Here is a 10329-nt window from a genome sequence, read left to right on the forward strand (position 1 = left end):
CCCTCACGCCAAGAGTGACAGCCACCTGGGCCAGGCTTTGAGGGCCAGTCCCTGAGCCGGGAGGCCCAAGTTCTAGCCCAGCTCAGAAAGTCACTTCCCCTCTCGTGGCCTCAGTCTTCTCACCCGGAAGGGGTGTGGTGAGCCCTGCACTGCTGGCTCAGAATTGAGGCCTGCATCCGATGCGGTGATGCATGACCAGCACCTTGTAAAGTGACAGCCTTGCGTTTCTTGACCACTCATGCCACGCCAGACACCACGCTGAGTGTCTTAAACACTTGGTCTCGTTTTGTGTTCACAAGAACCTTACAGCTGGGTCTGTTGTTATCTCATCTAAAGAGAAGGAATCGGGCTTCCCTGGTGGCGCAGTGGTTGAGAATCTGCCTGCCAATGCAGGGGACACGGGTTTGAGCCCTGGTCTGGAAAGATCCCACATGCCGCGGAGCAACTAGGCCCGTGAGCCACAATTACTGAGCCTGCGCATCTGGAGCCTGTGCTCCGCAACAAGAGAGGCCACGACAGTGAGAGGCCTGAGCACCGCGATGAAGAGTGGCCCCCGCTTGCTGCAACTGGAAAAAGCCCTCGCACAGAAACGAAGACCCAACACACCCATAAATAAATAAATAAATAAATAAAATTTGTTTAAAAAAAAGAGAAGGAATCAAGGCTCAGAGAGGCTGTGGAGCTGCCCAAGGTCACACAGCAGACGAGGTGTGGAGCCAGGTCTCAGGTTCCTGTTCTTAACCCTCACACGGTGTTGTCAGGTGCTATTTTGCGTTTCTTCGTTGGAGCCTTTGGAAGAACTATGATCCAAAGAAAGAAGTGGAGGAGGAATTCCAGAAGGAGATATAGGGGTGGGAAGAACTTTCTAGAACATCTCCAATGATAATAATAGTGGCTAACACTTATTGAGTACTCACTGTATGCAGACATTCTGCTGAATTCTTAGGTGTAAACTCAATTAATCTTTACAACAAACCTGTGCGAACCCTTAGCTCCAATGTGCAGATGCAAACACTGAGGCACAGACAAGTTGCTTAACGTGTTCAAAGGCACGTGACTAGTTAGCAGCCGCGCCTTATAGCCTCAGCGATGGCACCGAGGAAGTTGCTTCCCCTACTGCCGTTCCTCTTCCTAGACCAGGGGGTATGTTGGGGGATGGGGGCAGCGAGCGGAGGGGGGCTAAGGGTCAGAGTGAGAACCCCGGACCCAGAGCCCACAAGGAGGGAGAGGATGCCTCTGCCTCTGGCTTTCAGGCCAAAGTCCCCTTCTCTCTTGGTCACACCCCTCTCCCACCCCCAAGAGTCTAGTTAGTTGCTCAAGGCTGCAGTGCTGATGGAGGGAGAATGTAGCTCAAGGCTGAGAGATGCGGGCACGCCTGTGACACATTGGCCAGCACCCCATCCCCCCCAGCCGGAGCCTCCCAATCTCCCCCTTGAGGGTCCCCCGCCTCTGGCCCTCTGTGCCAGCTGCCCTTGTCTCCCCTACACCCATCTATCCCTTCTCCTGGCACCAAACTTCAGATCCAAGGTCACCCCAGCCCCGGTCACAGTAACAGGGGGCCAAGGACAGAATGGTCCATGATTTCATCCCGGAATGAGGCTGTGAAGTCCAAGACTGGCTGAGGAGGGGGGAATTTATCAGGAGATGGCAGGCTGGTGACAAAAGTACGCCTGGCCCAAGCAAATTCCGGGCTGTGGCTGAGCAAATCACATTGACTTTTAAAGAGGGCCTGTCAAGAGGAGTGGCAGTGAGGGTCCCTCCCCCCAACACACGAGGTGTATCACCTTCAGCTTCCTCTCTCTGGGGAATCCTCTACTTGGTCCCCTCTCTCCAGCTGGAGCCAGCCCGACCCCACTCTGCACATATGCACATTCATCTCTAAGCAGTAATCTATGCACATCTTGCTGCCAAAAGATTCTGAAATAGTTAAGAAGAATGCATGTAATACTCTAAGATTAAACATATAAATGGATGATTTCATCAAAGCAAAAGAGTAGTGGGGCCCCATGTTCAGCCGTGTCAGTGGGAAGGCAGGTCCACAAGCAACAGAAGAAGGCAGCAGGGGAAAGAGACACAGAGATAGAGGTGAAGACGCCAGAGACAGCGACCCGGAGAGGGTCCAGAGAAAGACCGAGAGGAAGCCGTGGTCCCCAGCCGCTTCCCGGAGTCCAGAGCCAGTCCACCAGACACTGCACACTCATGATGAATTTCCCTTTTCTGTTAAAAATGATCAAGATCCAAGAAGAAGAAAAGTAGAATAACAAGGTATTTGGGGGTTTAGTGGGCAGGGGCTCCTGAGGGATCAGGTATGGGCTGTGAGGAAAGGAGGGAAGTGGGATGCCTCACCTGGCCCTCAGGGAGGGAGGGGGAGTTTGGTGCACAAGCCAGGGACAGAGCAATTCCCCGACGGGCTCAGCTCAGCAGGAGCCCTCAACCACAGTCCCAACGCAGAAATAAAGTGCTGGCCACCAGCCTGGGAAAGGACCACAGCCTGTCCAAAGGCCACCTGAGAGTTACTGCTTCCATGCCAGCTCCACACTCTGCCTGGTCCTCCAGGGCAGGACTGCAGCGTATTCCTCTGCGACCTCAGCACCGACCCAGTGCTGCCACACTCACACTTACACCTTCAAGGTGGCTCCTTGGATGAGTGACCCCATTAATTCTCTTCCTGCAACACCAAAAAGAGGAGATCTGACCTGTCTAGAATTTAGTAGTTTGTAACCTTTCATGGCTTTGAGACCTCACTGAGAATCTGATGAAAGCCAGGGCTGTCCCCCTCCCCAGAAAACACACACACACAAACACACACGTCACCTGTGATTTTAGTGACTTTGTGTTTCAAGGGTTCATGTCCCCTCTGGGAGCCCAGGTTGAGCGAGCCCTGGGCTAGGATCTGGGTACGGGCCCCTCCAGATCCGAGGTTCAGACCCCGTTGTCCTGAGTCCCGACGTGGAAGCCTGGAGAGCCGGGAGGCAGACAAGGTGAGACAGGCTGGGAGCTGGCAGGGTGCTGGCAGGAAGGAAGTGTAATCCTGAATGCCGGTATCGCTCCCTTCATCCAACTGCCTAGGCCTGGGGGTGTGAAAAAAGCCAATGACACCTGGTCTAAGAGAAAAATGAAGAAAGAAAATGAAGGCAGAAAAGTGAGCACTTGCCATGTATCCAAATGTGTGCCAGGCACAGCCCTCATCTCCTGTCCTGACAATCACCCAGCCACACGGTGACAAGCCTGTCATGCCAGCTGCAGCGTCACCCCGCCCAACACACACGCACCAGGGCACATCTCCCTCAACCCCGCAGGACCCTGAGCCCAGACACTCCTTCCAGGCCCGGCCCCTCTGCCTGCGCTGCATCTCCGGCTCACTTACACAGAAAGGCTTCTGGTTCTGCCAACGACAGCACGGTGGGCAGGCTGAGGGGCCGAAGAAGGCAGCGTGGACATCTGTGATGACGCCCGGGGCCAGGCCAGCACAGTCCAGCTCTGCGGGTCCTAGAGCTGGTGGGAAGAAGGAAGCGGGGAGCAGGATGCTGGCAGGCGAAGCAAGGATGAAATATTGATGCTCGTGTCCTGGTAAAGCAGAGAACGCCACTTGTCCATGAATAAAAGATGGGCTGGAAGAGCAGGCTGGGCAGCAGATTAATTAATCTAAGTGAGTGCTCTGCCCTGTGCCATGGGGCGGGGCGGGGGGGCGGGGGGGGGGGCGGTGGAGTAAACAGACTTACCTCCCAGCTGCCGCCCCAGCCCTGCAGGCCCAGAGGGGCCAGCAGAAGTCCTCTGTGCCAGGCAGGCAGCTGGTTAAAGCAAGGACACGGGCAGAGCAGCAGTGCCAAGCCCAGATGGGCAGGGAGAGGGACAGAGGCAGCCAGACTGTCCAGGACAGGCCTGGGCCTCTCTGCCCCATGCCCGCCAGGGGCCACACGAGATGGCAGTTTCCCCAGGCAGGTGCAGGGTCTCTGAGGTCAGCGACGGGGAGCACCTGGGGCTCCTCGGTCCTTTCCTGCTGCCTCAGTTTCTTCCTCAGGGAAATTGTGAGAACCGGAAAAAAGAGGGGGAAGGTAGGAAAAAGGGCAGAGGCAGGAGGCCTAAGATTTGGCAGAGAAAGTTGGGCACAGGCCGGCATTGCTCTGAGGAATGTTGGCAGGGAGGATGGAGGACCACAAGTTCCAAGGCCCAGGGAAGAGCTGGATGGTGCTATAGCCGTATCCGCCCTCAGAAATGCTAAACCCAAGATCCTGACGGCTTCTCGCCTTCAGCGTAACATGGAAAATGTGCTCATGGAAGGGAGTGGCCCACAGGTTCTCTGAGGTCGTGGCAGAGGTCTCAACAGGAATTGGCGCTCACAACCTCTGCTTGTATTTGTCTTCACAGTACATGGTTCTGGATAGTGTATGTTGCCTAAAGGTTACGCTAGACTTTATGGGAAGGGTGGCAACCTCCTTCATTACGCTCCTCATTCCAGGGTCCTGCGGGAGGGCGTCACCTCCAGCATCTGAAGTGTCCTAATGACACCCCCCCAGAAGGAGCTCCCCATCCTGACGGTGGCTCCTCCCCCACCCCCATCAGCCTCAGTGGAACCAGGGTGCCCTTTGCTGGGGTCATCATCCTGGTTTGCTCTGTGGACAGCAGTACCATCCCTGGAACCTTTCCCTGGGCAATTCATCATGAACAGCCTGCTGACATCTCCTGTGCTCTGTCTCATATTTGTTATTTAATTTTTTTCACCTAGGTTTAGTGCTGTGTCTTCCATTCATTCTTAGCCCCTTGAATGACAACAAAGTCTTTTTGGTCCTGATAGTGCCTCAAAGCCCTACACAGCCCTGGGCTCACAGGAGGCACATCACACAGACGTCAGAATTAGCGAATGAACAACAATGGCCCAGCCAGCCACCCTCTTGAGGGAGTCAAGAGGCACCCTCTTGGTGCCTGGACAGCCCTCACACTCCTGTCTTTAAGACGGGAACTAGAGACTTCCCTGGCGGTCCAGTGGTTAAGACTCCGTGCTTCCACTGCAGGAGGCACGGATTCGATCCCTGGTCAGGGAACTAAGATTCCCACATGCCACATGGCACGGCCGAAAAAATTAAAAAAAAAAAAAAAAAAAAGATGGGAACTAGTCCTTACTGAGGTGTTTTACAGGCACCCGACCTTCCCCACAATGAGGCAGGCACATCTCTCCCATTGTACAGATGACAAAACTGAGGCTCAGCTTTTGGCAAGATCATCCAGCTGGCAAGTGACAGAGCCAGGAATGGGTCCTGGTCTGAGCCCAGGGTCCTTGCTCATTCTTCCACGTGCTGATAGTGAGAAGCAGCAGGAACACAGAGCAGAGGGGACTTAGCTTTCCTCACTTCCTGTGGAGGAGGAAAGAGGGTTCCCCTGGCTGCTGAGACTGGTCAGAGCTGGACAGAGCCCAAGTGCTCAAGGCTGCCCCGGGAGTGTGGGACGGGTCCCATGGCTGAGAGCAGAGAGGAGACAGGTGGTGAAACCCCACTCCTCTCCCAGGGCTCCCTGGAAGATTCCCCAGGGTCTAACCAAATCCATCCATCTGCCAGAACCTGGCTGCCCAATTCCAGGCACCTCACCATCACCTATGCCTGGAGCTGAGGGCCGGGGCTGGTGATCCTCCTCAGCCCGAAAATAATCACAGTTTCTCAGGACTGCTGACGGGAGAAAAAAACTGGCAGAAGACTGACCTGGGAGGCACATACATTGTCACTCACACACTCCAGCATTTTATTGCGGAAACGGGGGCATCTAAATGAGTGAATTTCTGGGGGAAAAGGTGGCTCGGAAGCCAGGGACCTGCCATTTCTGTAGTCACAGTGCCACCTGCTGGCAGTACCTGGCATGGCTTGTAGGGGCTGTTCTTGAGCCTGGGGAAGAACTTCCAGACCTCTGGTATCCATTCGTTCATTCACTCATTCACAGATATTTATTCAGCGCCTACTGTGTGACAGGCATTGTTTTAGGGGCTGAGTATACAGTAGTGAACAAAACGGACTAAAATTCCTGCCTTTTTGGCGCTTATATTCTAGTGTGGGAAACAATAAACAAGGCCAACAGCATTCTGTAAATATACAGCATGCTCGAAGGGTTAGCGCCAGGAGAAAAACAAATCAAGAAGAAGGTAGGGATTGCCCAGGAGGTTGTGGTTTTAGATAGAGTGGTCAGACACGACCTCTCCGAGCCAGTGACATTTAAGTAAAGTCTGGAAGGAGGTGAGGAGAGAGCCGTGTAGATTTCTGGGCAGGAACATTCCAGACAAGTGCAGAGGCCACACCATGCCTGCTGTGTCTGGGGAACAGAAGAGGCCAGTGAGGACTAAGTGAAGGGTGGGAGAGTGGCAGGAGGTGGGACCAGATTCCGTAGGAGCTCAGAGGCCATTGTAAGGCTGTTGACCCCACAAAAAGGGGCTTCCTCGCAGGTGCTGAGCTGAGGAATGGCACAACCCAGCCTGAGTTTTAAAAGGACCTCTCCGGGCCCTGTGTGGAGTCAAGGGTGGAAACGGGGGCACTAGTTAGGAAGCCACTGAAACCTCCAATAGGAGATGATGGTGGCTTGGCCCCGGGGGTAGCTGAGGCAGTGGGAGGAGAGGCAGGATTCACTGGAGTGGGAGAGAAAGAGAGGCGCCATCTTCGACTCCAAGGTTCTGGCGTGAACTACAGAAAGAATGGTGTTGCCCTTACTGAGATGCAGGATCTGCTGGCTTGACGGGAGGAACTGGGAGCTTCATTTGGGGCTTGTCCAGTCAGAGTTGCCCATTAGATGTCTAGGGGACAGTTGGATAAATAAGTCTGGAGCTCAGAGGCGAGGTCCTGCCTGGAGATACAATTAGAGTCATCAGCTCTTGGAGGACATTAAAGTCATGAGACTGGATGAGATCCAAGAGGGTAGAAAGAAAAGTGAGGGACCAAGGACTGAGCCCCGGAACCCTTGACTTATGAGGTCAGGAAGATGCAGGAGAATTAAGAGGAAGAGGCAGCAAAGAGAGGGAACCAGAAGGCTGGGATCCTGGAACCCAAGTCAAGAGAGAGGAAGGGGTGGGCAATCATATCCAAAAGCTGCTGATCCCCATCAGGGCTGAGAAGGGTCTACTGGATTCGGCAAGATAGAGGGCGCTGGTGACCTTGAGAAGAACAGTTCTGGAAATGGATGGAGACAAAAAGAGTAAGTGCAAGAAAGAATGAAAAGAGAGAAATTGGGGACAAGTTGAAGCCACTCTTTTGTGGATTTTGTGGACTCTTTTGTAAAAGGGAGGAGAGAGATGGGAAGGTAGCTGGAGGAGGAGTTGGCTTGGGGGTTTTTTAAGGTGGGAAAGAATAAGGACCTGCTTGAATGCTGGCGGGGGTGATTGGAGAGAGAGAGAGAAACCTGTTGGAGGAGACGTAGGGGAGAACCGTGGGAGCACTGTTCTCCAGCAGGTGAGAAGGGATGAGATCTGGTTGTTCATCCCGATGAGGTACCACTTCACACCCACTGTGACGGCTAAGACCCAGAAGACAATAATGAGTGTCGGTGAGGATGCGTGTACGCAGCTCTTTGCAGGAAACTGCCCTCAGCAGGAAGCCCCTTTTCTTGTCACTTTAACAAAGCTATATCGTAACCAACTTTTAAACCAGGTACCCCTATGCTCTCTACTCATCTCCGGCCCAAGCACACCTTTCAGATCTTTAAGTCACACAATACCTTGTCTAACCTGTCAGTTCTTTCCATAGGTCGAAGAAGTAGACATGAAGAATAAGCAACTGGTGACCAGATCTCTTCCCTAGCTTCCCCTTCAGCAACCTCCTGAACAAACTGTGTGACCAAACTTTGCGATCAAGGTAACGTCTAGAGGAAGATCACGAGGAATGGACAAATCCTCACGTAAGCCTGCACACAGTGGGGGATGCGACAACTCTGTCTCAGTGATTAACTAGATTACTTCCCTGTTTCCCTTTAAAAGCTTTCATGGCCGAGCAGAATCTCTGGAGGTGGTTTTGGGGGGACGTTGTGTCCACCATCTCCCCAGACTGCCGGCCTTCTGGTTAAAGACATCTTTCTTTTCTACCAACATCTGTGAGTATTGATTTTGTAAGCAGTGAGCAGCAGGACCCGATTCAATTCAATAACATGTGGAGAAATGGAAAGTCTTGTACATTGTTGGTGGGAATGTAAAGTGGTGCAGCTGCTTTGGAAACAGTTTGGCAGTTCCTGAAAAAGTTAAACGCGGGTGACTATAGTGAATAATACTGTATTGTATATTCGAAAGTTGCTAAGAGAGTTGATCTTAAAAGTTCTCATCATAAGAAAAGAAATTTTGTAACAGTATTTGTGATGGATGTTAACTAGACTTCTTGTGATGATCATTTCACAATACATACAAATATTGAATCACTGTGTTGTACACGTGTATGTATATAACATAATGTTATATGTCAATTATATCTCAATAAGAAAAACTTTAAGTTAAACATGGAGTTACCATATGACCCAGCAATTCCACTCCTATGTGTACCCAAGAGAAACAAAGACATACGGCCACACAAAAATGTACACACAAATGTTCATAATAACCAAAAAGTGGAAACCCATATGTCCATCAACTAATGAGTAGATAAACAAAATGTGGTGTATCCATACAGTGGAATATTATTCAGTCATAAAAAGGAATGAACTACTGACACACGCTCTAACATGCATGAACCTTACACTAAGTGGAAAAAAACAGACACCAAAAGCCACAGATTGTATGATTCCATTCATATGAAATGTCCAGAATAGGTGAATTCATAGACACTAGACTTTTCCATAAAGTAGATTAGCTGCTACCAGGAACTGGTGAGTGGGGGACAGAATGGGGAGCAATTGCTAATGGGTATGGGGTTTCATTTGGGGGTGATAAAAATGTTCTGGAATCAGAACATGATTGCACAACTTGGTGGATATGCTAAAAAACATTGAACTGCACCCTTTAAAAGGGTGAATGTTATGCTTTGTGATTTTTTTTCTCAATAATAGTTGTTGGTGGTGGTGGTGGTGGTTTTTTTTAAATGAAAACTTCTTGAGGAAACAAATTTGAGTTTTCAAGTACCAAGGGCATCTACTCCCTCTTTTTTTTTTTAATTTAATTAATTTATTTATTTATTTATGGCTGTGTTGGGTCTTCGTTCCTGCGCGAGGGCTTTCTCTAGTTGCGGCAAGTGGGGGCCACTCTTCATCGCGGTGCGCGGGCCTCTCACTATCGCGGCCTCTCTTGTAGCGCGGAGCACAGGCTCCAGACGCGCAGGCTCAGTAGTTGTGGCTCACGGGCCTAGTTGCTCCGCGGCATGTGGGATCCTCCCAGACCAGGGCTCGAACCCACGTCCCCTGCATTAGCAGGCAGATTCTCAACCACTGTGCCACCAGGGAAGCCCCCTTGTTGTTTTTTAAAGATCTGGTTGTACAGAGTAGGGGGGCTGCCTTGGCCCCAGGAAAGAGACAGAGGACTCGGGCACTGAAGCAGGTAGGCGGTTGGGTGTGGTAGTGGGTGACCGTGGACGTTCTCCCCTGGTGGCTTCTACTGTCTCAGTGAGACAGGCGGTGAGGTCGTCAGCTGAGAGTGAGTAGGGGGGCGGTTCCAGGAAGAGCGAAGGTGAAGAATGAAGCAAGAGAGGAAACGGATGGGCTTGGGACATTGAGTAGGATTGCAGGCGGGGCTGAGGCCCAGGCGAGGGAGGCAGAGGAGCAGTAGGGATGCGCTGGGGGGGAGGGAGGAGCCCCAGCTGCCTTGAGAGTATGGGCACCTGGGTCGCGGCACCATGCTCCCCACACAACACAGCTCTCCTGATCTCTGAACACACAGGTACACACGTGGTGGTGTTGCACCAGCAGACCCTAAAGATGCCCACCCGTGAGCCTTCACAATTTTAAATGCACACCCCTCTCACCTTGGGATCCATTCCTCTTAGGGAATCTAGCCTCAGAGACTCTTGCCCATAGACACAAGATGTATGTACAGGATGTTTGCGGCAGCTTTGTTAGTAATAGTAAAAGATTGGAAACAGCCCGAATGTGCATTACTGGGGAAATGGTCAAATAAATTCTGGTCCGTCCGTGCTATGGAAGCGCTAGAGCAGTAAAGACACCGGAGGAGCCTGTGTGTGTGACAGGGAAGGATGCTAAGACACAGCATCATTAGGTGGGGAAAGGTTGCAGAACAATGAGTGTAATGTTACCTGATTTTCCTTTCTTTTTTAAAAAACGAAAACCGTATTTATAAGTGTATACATAGGTTATTAAAAGGTACAAAAGATCTAGAGAGGATGCAATTTACATTGTTAATGGTGTTTAATCTTGAGGTGTGGGTTT

Source organism: Eschrichtius robustus, chromosome 11 (genome assembly GCF_028021215.1).
Source record: "Eschrichtius robustus isolate mEscRob2 chromosome 11, mEscRob2.pri, whole genome shotgun sequence".
NCBI lineage: Eukaryota > Metazoa > Chordata > Mammalia > Artiodactyla > Eschrichtiidae > Eschrichtius > Eschrichtius robustus.